An 18,993-nucleotide genomic window follows, 5' to 3' on the forward strand; every position below is an offset into this window, starting at 1 on the left:
CCTTTCTTCCTTTCTTCCTTTTTTTCTTCCTCCCTTTCTCCTTCCCTCTCTCACTCCCTTCCCCCCTCACCCTCTCTCTCTCTCTCTTTCTCTCTCTCTCTCTCTCTCTCTCTCTCCCCTTGTCTCTGTCCCTCCTTCCCTCCTTCCTCTCTCTCCCTCCCTTGTTAACAATTTTTTTTCTGACTTTTTGTGATTCAGATTCTTTCCCACCTTTTTCTCCTCTTCTCCCTAAGGCAATGAATGGTCTGAAATAGGTTATATCAGTGCTTTCATACAATACCTATTTCAATATTCCCATGTTGTAAGTAAAGGCATATAACACATATACAATAAAAAACTCATGAAGGAAATAAATTGCAGGATAATGTGTTTTCATATGCAATCAGATTCTAAAGGTTCCTTCTTTGACTATGTATGGGGTTTTTTTTGTTTGCTTGTTTGAAATATCATGAGTCCCTTGGGGGTATTTTGGAGCCACATTGCCAATAATGGTTTAGTTCTTTACAGTTGATCAAACAATATTTGTGTTTACTGTATACATTGTTCTTCTAGTTCTGATCACTTTGCATCAGTCATGTAAGTTTTTCCAAGTTTTTTTTCTGAACTCATTCTGTTTGTCATGTCTTATTTCATTACAGTTTTTCATTACAACCATATACCACAGCTTGTTCAACCATCTGTTAATTGATATACACCTCCTCAGTTTCCAATTCTTTGCCATTATAAAAAGAGCTGCTAAAACCATTTTTGTGCAAGTAGGTCCTTTTCCTATCTCTGATATTCTTGGTATACAGACTCAGTAGTGGTATTGCTGGGTCAAAAGGTGTACATAGTTTTATGGCGCTTTGGATGCAGTTCCATATTGCTCTCCAGAATTGTTGTATCAGTTCATGATTCCACCAACAGTACATTAGTATTCAAATTTCCCCACATCCCCTACAACCTTTATCATTTTCCCTTTTTGGTCATATTAGCCACTCTGATAGGTGTTAGGTGGTATCTCAGAGTTGCTTTAATTTGCATTTTAAAATCAATAGTAATTTGGAACATTTTTTCATGTGACTATAGATAGTTTAAATTCCTTTATCTAAGAACTGCCTATTCAAATCTATTGACAATTCATCAATTGGAGAATGTTTTGTGTTCTTATAAAGTTAGGTCACTTATTTATATATTTTAAAATGAGGCTTTTGTCACAGATACTTTCTATAAAAAAGTTTTTCCCATTTTGTTTCTCTTCTAGTCTTGGTTGCATTGGTTTATTTGTACAGAATACAGAATAAGTCAATCAAAATTATCATTCCATTTATTTAGTCATAAATTCTTCCCTTATCAATAAGTTTGACAGGCAAACTTTTCCATATTCCCCTACTTTGATTATGTTCTCCCTTTTATTTCTAGATCAAATAACCATTTTGACCCCATCTTGGTGTATGGTATGAGATAGTGGTCTATACTTAGTTTTTTCCATATTGTTTTCCAGTTTTCCAGTAGTTTTTGCGAGTTTTTCCCTCAAAAGCTTGAATCTTTAGGTTTCTTCCTCCAATAGATTGAATTTTTGTATTTATCAAATACCAGGTTATTATGGTCATTAACTACCATGTGTTGATTTCCTAACCTGTTCCATTGACCGAGTACTCTTATTTCTTAGTTTTAGATTATTTTGATGATTATTGCTGTATAGTATGGTCTGAGATCCAGTACAGCTAGGCCTCCCTTCATGTTTTTTCATCAATTCTCTTGATATTGTTGACTTTTTTGTTTTTCCAAATGGATTTTGTTACTATTTTTTTTAGTTGAAGGAAAAAAAAATTAGATAGTTTGGTTGGCATGCTATTGAATAAGTAAATTAATTTAGGTTGGATTTTCATTTTTATCATCCTGGCTTAACTTATCCATGAGTAATTAATATTTTTTCCAATTGTTTAATTCTTACTTTATTTGTGTGAAAAGTGTTTTGTAATTGTATTCATACAGTTGCCGGATTTGTTTTGATAGGTATACTCCTAGGTATTTTATATTGTCTACAGTTATTTTAAATGGATTTCATTTTCTGTCTCTTGCTATTGAATTTTGTTGGTGGTGGTAAATAGAAATGCTGATGATTATCAACATTGAGAGAAAGAACTGTGGGAGTAGAAATGCAGAAGAAAAACATGATTTATCATTTGTTTATATGATAAGGAATTTGGAGTCTTGGTTTTAAAAGACTACTTATCTATTACAAAAATGAATAATATGGAAATAGGTATTGAGTTGGTAATACATATATAACCTAGTAGCATTGCTTGTCAGCTCTGGAAGATGGAAGGGAAGAGGGGAGGGAGAGAACATGAATCATGTAACCTTGGAAAATATTTAAAAATAAATAAATTAAAAATAGAAAATCAACCAAAAAAAATAGAAATGCTGATGATTTATGTGGACTTTGCTAAAGCTGTTAATTGTTTCTATTGTTTTTTGGTTGATTCTCTTGAGTTCATTATGTACTCCATCACGTCATTTGCAAAGAGTGATATTTTTGTTTCCTCATTATTCTAATTACCTTAATTTCTTTTTCTGCCTTCTTGATGTTTTGCTAAATTATGAAAGGAAGCCAGGTAGGAATAAGAATTCTTAGTCCTTAGTCTTTGTGTTTGATGTGTGTCAGGAATTTGGTAATAATAAGATACTGTCAGACTTTGGTCATACCTCCACCCCACCTTTCTCTTTTGTCTTAGTCCCTTCTTACTGAGATTTTTAGAGATAATTCCCTTACTTATGTCCTTTCACATTCACATTGTCTAGACTGTGACTTAAATTAGTCATACCCTCTATTTTTCTGTTTGCCTCTTCCTATCCATTAGAACCTTCCTTATTGCCTACATATTTAGGGCTCCTAAGCATATTTTAACTTGTTCCAGACATTCTTTCAAAATATCATCTTATATCTCTCTCTCATCATCACCCTTCCAGTGAATTGCATACTCACTATAGTCATGTACACTCATTTCTTTATCTTCTTGTTCTCACTTTTCCGACACTTGCAAACTGACTTGTGACCTTATTACTTTATAGTAACTCTCTCAGGAACAAGTCTATTACATTTTACCATAACAGCAGTTTCCTGTATCCTGAGGAGGCAGGGAAGTCTCTTTGCCATTGGTTCAAATCTCCGCTCATTGTATTTCCCCATTTTTGGCAGCCCTGTTTTTAGCACACTAGGTTAGTTTAATCAGTTAACATTGGATCCACTTTTACAAAGGAATATTTACTTCAAGTAGTAAGAAATGAGAATAAGCATATGAAAAATTTTCCTTGATACCTTGAGGACATAATTCTACCCACACTTCCTTGTTTTCTAGTGATGGATATAAGCTCATAGCTTAGCTCAGTTTATCCATAGTATCACTTCTACCAAATTTAAGTCCATTCTAATGGTTCTGTCTTCTGCTGGAATGGAATTCTGACTTGTATTTTACTGGGGGTTGATGCTGGGCTGATTGCAACATCTAGCCTGAATTCTTAGACTCCTAGATCCCCATAGCTTGTGCTCCTAGGCTAAATCAGAGAAGAATAAATCAAAAGGCCAAAGATAGAGGCCTATTTCTCTAGGCCACCTGGTCTAAGCAGGGGCAGGAAAAGGAGGCAGTCCTCAGGCACTCCTCACCCTTCCTACACCTTCAAGGTTCAGCTCACATACTATCTTTTTTATGAAGTCTTATCTGGTCTCCTCAGCTCTAAGGTGTACCTTCTCCCCAAACTACTTTGCATTCATCTTATATATATTATTTTTATTTCTATGTATAGATATTGTCTCCCCCTTTATAATGTAAGTTCTCTGATATCAGGGACTATTTTACTTAGCACATAACAATATAATAAATGGTTGTTGATTAATACTCTCCCTCTTGCTTCTATACTACTCATTGGTGGTTCTTCTACCTGTTTGACTTTTGCTTCTTAGTATTCTTTTGCTGTATCACTATTCATCTTCAATCCTCTAAGTGTGATCATGTCCAAGATTCTGTCTGGCCCTTTTTAATATAACCACCAATCTGACCACTATCTTCTCTCAGACCTTAATGGAGCTAGCTCAGGATGCTGAGCTCAAGATCTTGGGAATAGTAACATCTCCCAAATCACTTTGAGGGATGTCCAACCACTGCCAACAGGCAGATAAGCCCAAGGGTCACAGGAGTGGCAGAAAACACCAGACCATTGTTCTTAGACAAGCCCTCATGGCCATCATTTGGAGAAGCAACTCTTGTGCAGAAGGAGCTTGCCATCTCCATCAATCGCCAGCCAATTGCAATTCATAGGGCAGGTGAGCCAACCTGATTGAAACAGTAGGGCACCTTGAGGGAGAGAAAAGAGACCATAAGTGTCACACAAGATAATCCACCATTAACACTTTGGCATTATCTCTCCTTATACAATCCAGGACCTTGAACCCAAGAGCTTGAAATAGGAAGGCTTAATCCAGTGACTGAAGTCATTATCCTGGGATTATTGATTAAAATGAAATAAAATATAATTTAAAAACAGCAATGAAGAAATATGAAGCAAAAGATGATAGAGATTTAAAAATGGGACGTAGTGTGGTATGGTGGGGTGAGCAATGGATTTGAGCAGGGGGAGAATTTAGTTTGCATGATAATCCTTCATACTGGTTATGTGACCATGGCTAAATCAGCTACTACTATAAAATGTAGATTATACTATTTGCACATAGAACTCTTATGTGTGTCAGATCAGATGCTTCATAAGGGTGGTTTATTTTCATCCAGGTTGTGCCATATAAATGTCAGCTAGAATGTGAACTAGAGGGGGAAGTGTGACAGTTAAATAGTAGCTAAAAGGCATGAAAACCTTCCCTTTACATCATGATTGCAATTTTAAATTATTTCTCTCCCCCCTTTTCTCTCTCTCTTCCTCCTTCATTCCCTCCCTCTCTCCTGCTCCCTCTCATTTTTCAGGATTACCATGTGACCCCACATTCTTCTTTGGGTCTGCTCTTTGCAATGTAATCTCCTCTATCATTTTCCAAAAGCGTTTTGAATTAAAAGACAAGAAATTTCTATGTTTATTGGAACTTGCAGAAGAGATTATTAAGACACTGTCTTCCCCATGGATTCAGGTGAAGTCAATGTTTTGTCCTTCTTGGGTTCAGGATTTTTAAATTTTATTTCAAGGAAATTATTGCTAGAAACTTGGCTAGAGTTCATTATACCTTCCATTGGGAGGTACAAGGGTGGGATCCTGGACTGTCTTCACCTTCTCTTCTTCATTGATAGAGACTAAAGACAGAGAAGTTCACTCCTATGGGTTGAGGGACATTATAAGTCCCTTTCCTGGAGTAGCCCACCCATGGATCATAGGCACTGAATGTTAAAATGCATTTTATTACAGAAAACCCAACTTTTACCTTGAACTCATGAGTTTGGAATAGAATAGCAGATGAGAAAACTGTTCATCTGACAAGGCAGGAGGCAGATTTGTTAGAAGACCTCATGTTGCAAAAGAACTAGAAGTTTTCTATCTGGAGAAAGAATTGAGAATGAAGGCCAAACTAATGTAAGCAAGCAAGAAGCAAAATACTAAATTATTTATAGGAGGTTTGTGTGGTAAATGATAAAAGTCATTGCTTTCCATTGGGCATTTTGTCCTAAATCTATTGAGCCCTCCCCTGCAAATTATCTAAAACCTCAAGAACAGAATTAACTTCTCTTTCTAATAAAATTCTTCTCCTTAGGTCTACAATAATTTTCCATCTCTATTGCATTATGTTCCTGGATCTCATCACACATTAATTAAAAATATTCATTTAGTACATAAATTTGTTTGGGAAGAAGTGAAGGAACACCAAGAGACACTGGACCCCAGTAATCCTCGGGACTTCACTGACTATTTCCTAATTAAAATAGAGAAGGTACAGTGTGTGCAATCGGTCTGAATTTTAGTTTTTATGGATTAAGTGGATTGTGTATTAGAAGCTATTTTTCCCAATGACACCCCCATTTACAAACACAGAGCAGTGAATAACCATATATTAAGTATAATGTGTGTAGAACACTATATCAGGCAGGCAGGAGAATTAGAAGATGGGGTACTAGACTCAAAGGAATTTCTAATTCAAGAGAAAAGAAGGAAGCATATATAAGGACAAGAGAACAATTATCTGGAATGTGTAAAGAAAGGTGAAATAGTTTATAAACTGAATGTTTAAATGAGGAAAGAGTTTACAATTAGCAAGAAACATTACATTTGGTGAAGATGAACATAAGGCTTCCTCCAAAAGAGTTACGTTTTGATTTGGGTCTTGAAGAGATTCTTGTTAGGGAGGACTGGGCAGAACATTTCAGAACTCTGCAAAGACAGTGAGGTTTAGAGAAATTTAACATGAGCAGCAGGATTGGAATGGAGAAGCTGCTACAGTACAAACTTGGGGAAGATGGTGGGTTTTATAATTAAGATGATGGAGTTAGAACCTGTTCACTTTCCATCTTCTCCACAAATAACAAAGAGCAAAATGAAGAGGAAGAAAAATCATTGAAAAGTCATGTAAAGAAAAAACCCAACGAAATGAGAATAAATTCTAGGGTGAAGCACTATGCTAATGCAATTTATATTGAGTAACTAATTGAAGCTCTGAAAGACCCAGAAACATGTCAAAAGGTAAAAGATAACTTGGTGGACATCTTGAAATGGATCAATGTCCCTCTAAAAGGAATGCAGTGTCTTCTGAGGTCACCACATGAGGTCCTTACTAGACCAATCAAAAGACACATTCATTAAAAGAAAACACATTTAATTTAGCAACACAGAAATGTAACTGACAAGGAAAATCCTCTTTTCTTTAGTCTATACACACAAGGATATATTCTCCCATAGATTTCCACAAGTTGGTGGATATGGGAAGATAGGAGAGGATAAATACATTGACCAGTATAAGATTTTTCCAAAAAATTACTTAGTTTCTTGTAATGCTTTCTGGTTGTTCCATGTGTGAGAATTTTAAGAAGGCCATATCTTTTTTCCTCTCTCATTACCTACAGTGAGAGTACACCCTTGTTTACTTGAACATGAATTGTTCTCTAGAACCTGCCTTTATGTTTTTATCTTTCTCATATTTATTCCATTGGGCATTTGTCACATATTCAACTTCCGAACTTAAGGATTCAGAATTTTTATGGTTCTCATTTTTCTCATTCGTGAGTAACTAACAATGCACTCTCTATATCATGGTATTTTGGTGAGGATAAGATGGGAAAATGTATGTGAACACCTTTGTAATAATTACTATCTTCATATGAAAGTTGATCATTTTTCCCTTCCTTATTTCCTAAACTAAAGAAGTCCTATTGATCTCACTAAACTCTTTTAGAGTAACAGAATTTATTAGCTTAGTAAATCTGGAGGAAAACACAATAGTGTACATTTATAAAGTTCTTTTAAATCTATTTTTCAGTCATTTCAATTGTCTCTGACTCTTCACGATCCCATTTGGGGTTCTCCTTAGCAAAGACATAGGAGTGGTTTACCATTTCTTTCTCCAGCTCATTTTGCAGATGATGAAATTGTGGCAAACAGTGATGTGTCTGGGGTCACACTAGAGAATGTCCAAGATTCTACTTGAACTCAGGAAGATGAGTCTTCTTGACTCCATGTCCAGCACTCTATTCACTGGACTGCCTAATTGTTTGTGTATATCTACAGATATTATAGATATATTCTATATAGGTATAGATATCTTGAAAAATAGCATGATGATGATGATAATACATGTAATTGCTTGCCATCTCTGGAAGAATGGAGTGAAGGAAGGGAAGGAGACATTTTGGATCTAATAAATTTGGAAAATGTATGTTGAAAATTGTTATTATATGTAATTGGGAAAATAAAATATTTTTAAATAATTAAAACATGAAAGAAAACATGATGTAATACAGTTGTATAAAATTCAAATGGAAATGGATCCCTGTGGGCTTAATATTGACTTAGAAAACCTACAAATGAACATTGTTCTGTTGTATTATGTCTTTATTTATTTTGTTAAACATTTCCCAATCACTTTTTAATCTGGTTTGGTGCTCCACTTAGGAGTTTGCCAAGATTGCTTATGGCCTGAAGGTGGAGAGTTTGACACTTCTGGTATAAAGGAGAAAGATCTGATCTCAGAACCAGGCTAGACTCTGTTCAAGTCCCATCTATAACACAAAATGATCCAGTAGTCTTGAGCAGATCACTTAACCTCATGCTGTCCTAGACAACTCTCTAGAGGGTATAAATTTTAGAGAAAGTGCTGACTTACATTTACAGAGAAAATGTCTTCACCTGGAAATTCTTTGTGCCAATGAAATTGCAAGTACTTGCTCAATCTCTCTCTCTGTCTCTCTCTCTGTCTCTCGCTGTCTGTGTCTCTCTGTCTCTGTGTCTCTCTGTCTGTGTCTCTCTTTTCTGTCTCTCTCTAATCCTCTCTCTCTCAGTCTCTCTCTCTCTCTCTCTCTTTCTCTCTCTTCTCTCTCTCTCACCCTCTCTCTGTGTCTCTTTTTTCTCTTTGTGTCTTTGTTTCTGTTTCTCTCTAATTTCTCTCTCTCTTTCTCTCTCTTTTCCTCTCTCTCTTTCTCTCTCTCTTTTTTCTCTCTCTCACCCTCTCTCTGTCTCTGTCTCTTTTTTCTCTTTGTGTCTTTGTTTCTGTCTCTCTGTATCTGTCTGTCTGTCTCTCCTATATGTAATATCCACAGTGACCAAACTACCTTTCAATTAATTGCACCAAATTATTCCTAGGAAAAGCAACAACCACAGACAGATTTTAACATGGAAAGCTTGGTCACTGTTACATGTGATCTGTTTCTTGGAGGAACAACAACAACAAGCACCACCTTGAGATATGGATTCTTGCTTCTTCTGAAATACCCTGAGACAGTAGGTAAGATATGGCTAATATAGACCATAATACACATACTTAATTTAGTGAACATGAGAGATGTTCTTAGACTTTTTAAAATGATAGAACCTTCACCTTCCAGTTTAGAATCATTAATTCGTATTAGTTCTAAGGCAGAAGAGTGGTAAGGCCTAGGCAATAGGGGTTAAGTGACTTGCCCAGGTCCACACACTATTAGGAAGTGATTTGAACCCAGGACCTTCCTCACTAAGCCTGGCTCTCAATACACTGAACTATATTTAACTGTCCCCAGTTCAGGGTCTTTTGGAGACTTTCCTTGGAAGCTTTTCTGTTCTCATTTTAACATGTTTGAATCACTATGTGTGCAAGTTCATGTCTTCCTCCTCTTCTATTATCTACACCTCCCCACATAAAATGGCATTTAATTGTGACTTAATCTTAAGGACAGATATAGCTCAGTAACAGAACTGAGAGAAACTGAATGACTGAGGAGCACTAGATCCTTATCGTTCATTGATACTCCCTGACCGTAGAAGGAACATCTGGATTTTCTATATTTCATATAGCCAGGCAACAAAATACTTTGGGTCCAAAGAAGTGGTTGGCCACAGTGAGTTCTATAATAGACCTAAGCTGAGACTCCTCATCATCGCTTTAAGCAAGGGCTGTATTTTTCTCAGGATAAGTTGATGGGCCATAGTTGCCTCAAAGGATTCTCAGGCGGCTTACAGGACTATCTGTCCATCTCTGTCTGTCTGTCTGTCTGTCTATGAGAATGTGAGGATCAACTGCATTATTACCATTTTGGTTTGGGGGGGGGGAAATCACATAAAATGTGAGAAAATACAGATTTTTGTCTCATCTTTTAAGATCAATTTTTATTCGTGTCTTGACAGAAAAAATCCATGAAGAAATTGATGGTGTGATTGGCCCAAATCGTAGACCCTGCATGGAGGATCGAATTAAGATGCCTTACACCAATGCTGTGATCCATGAGATACAGCGGTACACTGATTTGTCCCCTAATGGCATGCCCCATGTAGTGCTGGAAGATACTCAATTCAGACAATACCATATCCCCAAGGTCAGAAATATTTCTCACTATAAGATATGATTTTATACTCTCTCCCAGTGAATTATAGAATTTAGAGTTAGAAGAAACCTTCATATAACCTATATCTCTGAGTCGTTGTCACAGATTTTTTCAGTTGAAGGGATTTCAGTGGTTATATTGTCAAAATCCAGTTTAAAAAAGAATTTCATCTATAATATCACCAATTGGTGGTCATACAACCTCTGCTTGAAAATTTTCAGTAAGGGGAACTGCTTTGTGGTATGGCATTCCATTCTAATCTTGGACTAACTTAATTTGAGGAATTATTTTTTCTTGCATTAAGCTGAAGTTTTCCATTTCATAACATTAATCAGTTTCTCCTCATTTTGTTCTCTGGAATAAAAAACAGAATAAGTTTACTCTTTTTTTCTAATAATAGTCCCTAAAATCCTTGAAATCAGTTATCATAGTTCTTATTCTATTATGTCTTCTGTCCTCTTGTCTAAATATTCCCCATTTCTTCAACTCACCTCCACATGTTACAGACTTGATACTCTTATCCTCCTGATAGCCCTGAATAGCCTCTAGCTCTTCAATATCCTTCCTAAAATATAACTCCTAAAACGAAGCAATACTCATTTATAATCTGATGAGATCAGTGTTCAGGGGTTCTTACTTCCAAGTTGCCACTGAACCTTAAATAATTTCCCTTTGAGTGTGGTCAATTTTAAATCTGCCTAGCCAATTGATAATCGATTCTTTGCATTTCCCCTTTTTTAGAATAAGAATAGTAAAAAAAATTATATCAAATTCTTTGCTGAAGGTTAGGTAAACAATATCTATTACATTTTCCTTATCTACCAGTTCATGAACAACCTCAAAAAAAGAAAGAATGATGATGCCACTCCAGATCTTTGTGATCACTAAATCTTTATCTAGAATCATCTCATTATTCCTTACATATATATTAATTAACTTTTAAAAGAATATTTATTTATAAGTTGGTTACATTAAATATAGCTGTTTCACACCCTTCCTCTGTTCTATGCACCATAGAAGGCATCACCTGACAGAAAAATATGTATGAATAAATTATGTCTTTTATGTTTCTATCATCAGTTTTTTCTCTGGAGGTGGACATTTGCAAGTTATACTTCAAACATTAAATCTTTAGCTGCATATGATGTTATCTTAGTTCTACTTGTTTTGTTCTTTATTAACTCATATAGATCCTTCCAAGTTTTGAAAAAATTATTGTGCTCATTATTTCTTATTATGTAGTAATATCCCATCATAACCATGCCCCAGTTGGTAGACTTTGCCACCACAAAGAAAGCTGTTCTAAATATTTTGGAACTTGTAGATTCTTTTCTGTTTTTCCTGTTCTCCTTGGGAAATAGATACAATAATGGCATCATTACATCTAAGGTATATATAGTTTTATAAATCTTTGGGCAAAATTCCAAATTACTTTCCAAAATGATAAGATCAGTTTGCTGATGCACCAACAGAGTTTTCCTATTTTCCCATATTCCCTCCAACATTTGCCATTTTGGTCTTTTATCATTCTAAGTGATGTGGTAGATACGAGATGATATTTCAGTATTGGGTTGATTTATATTTCTCAAAATATTAGTGATTTAGAACATTTTTTCATATACTTATATATTGTTTGGATTTCTTCATCCAAAACCATCCATTTCTTTTGACCATTTACCAGTTGTGGAATAGCTCTTATTTTCATAAATTTGACAAAGTTCTGTCTATATTTTTGATATGATATTTCTCTCCAGGAAACAATCTATGAAATTGTTTATCCAGTTTACTGCTTTTCTTCTACATTAATGTTGTCTACATTAATTTTTATTTGCACGAATCTGTTTTAATTTAAAGTAATCCAAATGATCCATTTTATATCTCACAATGCCCTCTATCTTTTGTTATCATAAGTCCTTCTGCTATCCATAAATTGGATAGGAAATATATTCCTGGGTTTTCTTATTTGCTTATGAGATCTCCTTTTATTTCTAGGTTTTGTATCCATTTTGTTCTTATCTTGGTAAATGATGTAAGATATTGTTCTATACCTTTTTTCTCACTAGGTTAGTTTAAGATAGATGATAGAATATAGATAGGATACTTGGGAATTTTAGAGTGATAAATAAAGTAATTAAAAAAAATTTTTTTTGAAAAGGGAATGCTCCTTTTTCTTCCACCATCTGAATAGTTTTTTCTTTGTGTTTTCAGAAACTAACTCTTGTCATTCTTGGTGTTAATAATAGCTAGCATTAGGGTTTGTGAAGTATTTTACTGATATAATCTCATTCTATCCTCATAATTATCCTGGGAGGTAAGTGCTCTTATTATTCTCATTTTACTATTAAAGAAACTGAGTCTGAGAGAGGTGAAATGATTTGGCCAGGGTCACACAGCCAGGGAGTGTTTGAGGCTGGATCAGGTCTTTCTTATTCCACCTCCAGCACCCTATCCACTTGGCCCCCTACTTGCCTCTGTTAAATACTCTAAGAGATACTGGTTATTTTCCCCAAAAGTCCATATTATTGCCATCCATGGTATTCACAGAACGTGAACCAAGTGGGATAGCCTGCCCTCCAACACATTCCCTCAGAGGAAGAGTGTTTTGCTGCAGAGGTTCTTCAGGGTGTGTGGGGTAAACTCCACATAATGTTTATTCATATCTTTGTTATCGTAGCTCATTCTTTAGAATACAATACATTCTTTAGAATACAAGTGCTTCTTCCTTGAGTATCTAGTTTCCTCCTCTTCAAGAAGAGCTGCAAATCTATTTATTTATTAGCTTTTACCTTACTACTTTCTATGACATTATTTTATTCTTCAGTATCCTGAGAAAAGTCAGATCATCTGGCATCTACTTGAACTTATCTGTTATTGGTGTACTTGTTATTTAACCAGGCAATTCTTCCCTGCTTTGATAGTTCTAATGGTCAGAGTTTTACCTTGTATTAACCTCAAAATTTCCTCCTTGTGATTTTTACCCATTGATTCTAGTTCCGTCCAATAAGGTGTCAAAATTCAGTTTCATTTCTCACAATCATATTATATTTTTTCTTACTTTCAGCATGGGATTTTAAAAAATACTGGCTCTTTCAATTCTTAAAAATGAGGTGTTTGGACTAGATGATGTTTCTATGATCTCTTTCAACTCTAACATTCTACAGCTCTTATTTTCTAATTGTTTGTTTCTATCTGCTCATTTCAGGGCACCACTATAATACCACTTCTGTCTTCTGTTCTGAATGATGATGAAGAGTTCCCCAATCCATGCCAGTTTGACCCAGGTCACTTCCTGGATGAAAATGGCAACTTTAAGAGGAGTGACTATTTCATACCTTTTTCAATAGGTAATATGAGTTCATCTAGCTATGTGCATCAAAGTCAGATCAAAAGCTCAGAGGATCTGTATTTCAATCTAGCTTTGCTACTCTGGGCTTCAGTTACCCTATATTTCAAAATATGGGACTGAACCCAATTTCAATTCCAGTCCTTTCAAGTTCTAAATATAGAGTGTAGACATAGTACATCATTTTTCTGATTCTCCTGGAATCAGTTGAGATTCAGAGTAATTGCTTGAGCTCATTCCAAAAAAAAAAAAAAAGTACTGAGTATATAGTACTGAGAGATAGTTGGCCACTTTGTTCTTCATCTAGAACCACAACTAAAGCCTCCCAATATTAAAAACTAACTTCCCAGTGTTATAGCAAAAAGCTTATAGAAATATTATAGCTTATAAGAATATTATGGCCAAAAAGCTAAACTTGGCAATTAAGCAGGGGGTTTTGGATAACGTCATGCCCAAGCGGGGCAGTTATCTCTCTGACTCAAGGTTCCAGGGACACAACTCCTGGCTGACAGCCCAGGGACACAACTCCTAAATAGAACAACCTTGAAGATTAAGAATCATGTCCTGTGGCACCTGAAAGCATCCCCTACTCCCTCTAACTATTAGCTCACCCTAAGACAAAGGCACCTATATCCTAGAAACATATACATTCCCTCTTCTGAATGCATGCTTCGGGACTCTCTTTGCTGAGTTTCCCCAGTGCGTAGTGGTAATAAAGCTTTCTCCTGCTTTGATTGCATTGTCTCGTGTGTTCCTCTGGAGGCCACCCATTTTGAACCCTAACATATGGGGGCTCGTTCCAAGATGGTGTGCGACCCCCTGGGGACCACTGAGACAGAGAAAGCTCTCTCCTAGGTTTCATGACGACTTCCAGAGGTGAGCAGTGAATGGTGTGTGTCTGGTGTGTGACTGTGTATTTGATGGGGAAACTGAGGACTCCTTGTGTCTAAATTTCCACCTGTTTCTGATTGGGACCAGTCTATGCTGAGGTTTCTATTCTCCGTGAGGAGATAGACCGGTAAAACCGGGAAGCGCTTCGGATAGAGGGCGGGGGAAGTCGTTGGAAGCCGTGGAGAGGAGGCATACATCTGGATCATACCTTCAGGGATTGGAGTCCCTGAGGGAGGGGAAAGGTCAGGGCACTCCCTCTGCGAAGAGGGGAAGGGGGAAAAACTGCTTGGTGTAGAGCAAGGAAGTCGCTGTTCCCGGGATAAGGGAACGCGTGGGGAAAAACTGCTTGGTGTAGAGCAAAGGAAGTCTTTCGGTGTAAAAGAGCGCAGGTCACTCCCTCAGCAAGAGAGGGAGGGTAGGTCAGGGTTTGATTCCCTGGGGGAACAGTTCCAGGAAGCCAGGGATTTTCTGGTGGAACTTTCCAGTGAAGTCCCACTACGGACGCGTCTGGGCAGCAGCAGGATGCTGGGTTTTTTTTTTGGAAGGACACCCAGGAGAGCGGGGTGGAGCCCTGAGCAGGCTCCATCCCCGACTCAAATTTTGTTTGGATCCACAAAGAGAATTTTTTGTTTTTCATTCTGTTTGTCTGTCTTTTGTATTGTCTTTTTCTGTTTTGTTGATTGGTCAGTGCATTAGGCTTTTCAGTAAAAAAGGGGAAGTTGCAGACCTTTTGTAATTCGGAATGGCCTGCCTTTGGGGTTGGATGGCCCCCTTGGTAGGACTTGGCAACAGTCTGTTATTTCTACTATCCACAGTCGGGTTTCACTCCAGGGTCGTGAAGGACACCCAGACCAAATGCCGTACATTTTAACCTGGCAGGATTTAGTCCTGAATCCTCCACCCTGGCTTCTTAAGGTTGTGGAAGGGTCTTATCCCAGCAAGGGAACGGTTACACCCTCCCAGGTTCTGGTTACCCAGCCCCAAAAACCCAGCTCCAGCTCAGAGGTCCCCTAATTCATCAGTACTGGCTGGGTCCTTGTTAATTCAGAGGGAAAACTGCAACCATTCCCTTCCCCCAACTCAGAGACCTGGCGGCAGATTTTAACATCTGAATAGGAGGGGATCTGTAAGTTCAAAGCTCTTTCCTAAGAAATGCAGCCAGCCTAAGAACAGCTCACTTTCAACCCCCACTAAAAACAGAGAGCAATTTATTTAGGTGCTGCAAGAAGCATTTGTTACATCACAGCCAAAGAAAAGAGACAGGTAAGATCAATTGGAGTGTAAAGCACAGGGAAAGTTAGGGGGCAAGGAAGTCAGCTCAGCCAAACAGTTGGCTGATCGCTGTACCTGAGTAACCTCGGTGAAAGGGACAGTGTGCTTTCTCACTGCAAATATTTCTTTTTAAGCATGGATCCTAAAGAACTGATTTTTCCTCTTTCTTCCTTTGGATGGGCCCCCAAGGGAGTGAAAAAGAGAAAAATTCAGAGCCCCCCCCCCAAAAAAAGGGGGGGGAGATTTTACTCCACAATTGAAAGCAGTTTCACTTACGATTTGATTTTAAGGATTGAGGATTGCTAATGATGTTGATATGGTACAATGTCAATTTTACTTATTGTGGTAACTATCAGTCAAATGTGAAATATTACCCAGATTTTATTGAAAAAGAAAAAAAAACTTATGGTTAGAAGTTTGTTAAGCCTTGGTTTCAGTGAATTGAGAATTGTCTAAATGTGGTTAATAGCCAGTCTGACACAAAGAGGGAACGTTTATTCTATGAGGTCAGAAATTGTGCTGGCTACTTTGTAAATGTGAAAGTCACTCAGAAAAAGCTATAATGGTGAACTTATTCTAGAATTTAAATTTGGGATTTTTCAAAATGAGATGTCTTTTAATATATGGGCTGTCAGAACTAACAACAAGTAATCATATGACACACAAGAAGTTAGATTTAATAATACAGGTACTGAAATTTGGAAAAGGTGGAATTTCTAAACGGTGTTATATTTGATTAGGGTTGTATGAACTGTTTTTAAAAGGTGTACAATGTATAAGAGGGAACTTGTGATTTAGAGATTATTAACATGTATTTGGACTCAAATTGCTAGAAAGTAATGATGAATGAATATAGAATATGTATGCAATTTGGGCTATAAAGAGAAGTGAGTTTTCCACCTGAAGACGTTAAGGTTGTATGATATGCAAACTGTATGAAAGTAACAAGAGAAAATTTGACCAACCTAAGGAGCTAATAGGATTTAATGCAATTAAATATAGTACCTTTCCTCCTTTTGCAATGATGGTGATAAAGGAGGAGAAGCCTGAAGAAATAAGAGTAATTGCTAAAGAAATATTAGGTGTAAATCAGAATAATATTGATGAATTTTAATATGCTTTGAGGTACAGGAAGCTAAACTGGAGGTTCTATTCTGTTTTGAACAGAAGTCTGAAAGGAATAGGAGTAAATAGCTTTGAAATTCAGTTGTTACATACTGAAAGGTTACTAAAGGACTTAAAGTTGTTTGGTAGTCATGGAGTTCAAACTGAACTTTGTTAAAAATAATTTATTATGAAGGTTTGGTACATGCTAAATTTTAAATTTTAAAGTGATCTCACTTGGTGAAGGGAAAAATACTTTTAATTGTTCCACTTTGATACTTGGGAACTCATCTAGCAACACAGTACATAAGTGGGATTTTAAAGAATTTAAAGCTAAACATATTTTAATTATATACTTCAGAGGGTTTAAGGAGATGTTCAAGCAAGTAAAAAATTGATAGAGAAGTCCTGGATATCTTGTAAAACGAGTTATTTTTGTTTAGCAGTGTAATCGTTATAGAGATGCAAATGGTGAGCCCCTGAGTTGGGGAGGGGGGAGGACTCCAGGCTTAGAAGTGTGAAAGATTTATTGCTAAGATGGGATCCCTGGCAAGTGGGATAGCATGGGCGGAGCGACCCTGGGGGGTTGTCCTCCTCCACAGCAAGGCCTGGCAGCACGAGTGAAGCAACTATCAGGGGTTGCCCCCAGGCCCCCTTTTCAAAAGTGCGGACATGACTCCTTGTACTTGGGTGTTTGGTGAGTGGGGGGTCTGTCTGGGATCCTTGGGGTTTAGGTTATCACACTGTGGCCAGAGGTGTATCTCTTTTGTTACAGGGCAAAGGGAGTTTCCCTGCCCACAACCTGCCTGAGTTAAGGGGTGCAGGGTCCCTGCCATCTCTGCATAATGCCCATGTTAATCTCAAGAAGACTGTTTTCCTCCTTATTTATCTTTCCATCATAAGAGGTTAAACAAAATATAATAGGTTTGAGTGTTTACATTGATCAAAAATGTCTTTTTTGGGGGGTTTAAAATGATCATAAATGATTTTCATCTCAGTGTATGATAAGCAGCCTGCTTGTCAAAAGGCTTGCTTTAAGGTTGTAGTGCTTAAAAGGTTTTAATTGGGAATAGACCCTGTAATACTACATGCTTTATGATATTCCTTTAAATGTGACATTTATGTAAATTCTTGTTAAAACATGTGCTTTAAGTTTATTTTTTATGATGACAACAGAGAGTTAGACAAAGTGAAGAGTTGTGTTGTGTTTGAAAGAAAAAAAAGAGAAAAAAAGAAAGCCTTGACCTAACACCTTGAGTATGCAGATTTGAGATGGGTAAATGAAAGTTGTGGTAAGCAGAGGGTTTTTGAGGGAAAAGAAGGAGAGATGAAAAAGAACAGATAGGGAAGTGAAAAAGAATAGATAGATGTTCTACTCTTATAATTGGATCTTTGACCTAGGGATAATTTCTAAACTTAGTGTATTGGGAAAATCACGAATAATTCTAGAATTCTCTTGAAAGTTACACAGAAGAGATTCCTGTGTGGCTCCTCTTAGTTTTTTAGATGGCCCAGGTACAGGAGAAGATAACAGCCCTGATTTATATTTACTATGGAACTACTCAATCCAGCACTCCTGTTCCTTAATTCAGGTTTTGTGACTGGAGTGTGATATGTTAGTTATTGCCAGAATATGTAAGAATAACTAAGTTATCAGCCTGGTAGGGATGTGAAAGGTTTTTTTGAGGGTATGGAAATTGTTTCCAGACTGCTGCTTAGCAGAATTTCTCTGAGCTGTAATGGGAAAGACTTGTCTTTTAAGGAAGGAGAAGACTTCAGAGATCCAGTGGTGATATAGTACTAAAGACAGAAAATGTTCTGTGATGCTTAGGAGAGGCAATTCTAGGGCTCAACCTGGACTGGACCTCTTCTGACCATCTAGGCTACTACTCCTTGAGTGACACAAGGATGGCATGAGCCAGTGACAGCTTTGGCCTGTACATGGAGCCCCTCACTATGCGTCCTTTGAGACGTGAGGGAATGTTTTTCCTACCTGCCTTCCCTTTTTGGAGCAAGTTCCCATAATCAGCACTTAATGCGAGTTGTGAATTAATGTTTCCATCTCCCCAAACAACCTATTAGGTTAATAATTGAAAATTATCAAATTGTTAGGGAACACACTTTGAGAAGTGAGTGAAGTTTAGTGATAGATGACTTGTAGCTTGCAGCCTTAATTTACCACAACTGAAGTGGGATTTTGAGCTTGGAAATATAAACCAAAACTTTCTGGATTTCCTCCAGAATCTGGGATAAAGAAATTTATCTGTAAAGTATTGTTATTCAAGTAGTTATACATGCCATATTAATGTGGGCTTTATGAAAGGATATTTTTTTAGCAGAAACATCACATGCCAACTCTGCAAACAACTTAGGGATCAAAAATTCCTAAATAGTTCAATT

The 18,993-nt window shown here is 36.9% G+C and overlaps 1 pseudogene; it reads left to right on the top strand.

Annotated features, from left to right (window-relative positions):
- Nucleotides 1-14,348, top strand: part of LOC123234286 — a 24,073-nt pseudogene extending 9,725 nt beyond the window's left edge.
- The last annotated feature ends 4,645 nt before the right edge of the window (nt 14,349-18,993 follow it).

This window comes from Gracilinanus agilis, chromosome 2 (genome assembly GCF_016433145.1).
Source record: "Gracilinanus agilis isolate LMUSP501 chromosome 2, AgileGrace, whole genome shotgun sequence".
Lineage (NCBI taxonomy): Eukaryota > Metazoa > Chordata > Mammalia > Didelphimorphia > Didelphidae > Gracilinanus > Gracilinanus agilis.